Source organism: Penaeus monodon, chromosome 29, assembly GCF_015228065.2.
Source record: "Penaeus monodon isolate SGIC_2016 chromosome 29, NSTDA_Pmon_1, whole genome shotgun sequence".
Lineage (NCBI taxonomy): Eukaryota > Metazoa > Arthropoda > Malacostraca > Decapoda > Penaeidae > Penaeus > Penaeus monodon.
Window position 1 is genome coordinate 3,674,409 of NC_051414.1, and position 641 is coordinate 3,675,049.

Here is a 641-nt window from a genome sequence, read left to right on the forward strand (position 1 = left end):
TGCATAAACAACCTAAGCGAGAAAGCACCGACTACACCCATCTGAATATCCCCGAACTTTCTCTCGCAGTGTCCCGGAGGCTTCAACGAAGCGCGGTTCATCGCCTTCACGAACTACACGACCTGTCTCATCTGGCTCGTCTTCGTGCCTCTCTACCTGTCCACGGGGGCCTCTGATGACGTCAGGATCGTCACTCTGGCCATGTCTCTGTCGCTCGGGTGTGTATCGTGTCCCTTGTCACCCGAACTGTTTTTGTTTTGAAGAAGAAAAAAAAGTAAAAAAGAAAGTTCACGACGTGTACCTTTATATTATAAATGGGAGGGGGGGAAGAAAGTGAACTTCCGTTATTATTATCATTTTAAATATATATTTTTTTAATTAAAATAAAATAAAATAAAATATTTCATAACACCTCGACATCTTTACATTTCCTCAGAGGATTCGTGCAACTCGGCTGCCTGTTCTTCCCGAAAGTTCACATCGTGTTATTCAAGCCCGAGAAGAACACGAAGGAGCCGTGATGAGCATCCACGAGGACCTCCTCCTACAGGGCGGGATCCATCGCCAGCCCCCCTCCGATAACCTGCAACATCACTCGGCTCCCGCGATCATCTTCCTGAACAGTGAGGGTCTTTCTCCGT

General features: G+C 47.0%; 1 pseudogene; it reads left to right on the forward strand.

Annotated features, from left to right (window-relative positions):
- LOC119591623 overlaps window positions 1–641 on the forward strand; it is a 7,457-nt pseudogene that overhangs the window by 5,264 nt on the left and 1,552 nt on the right.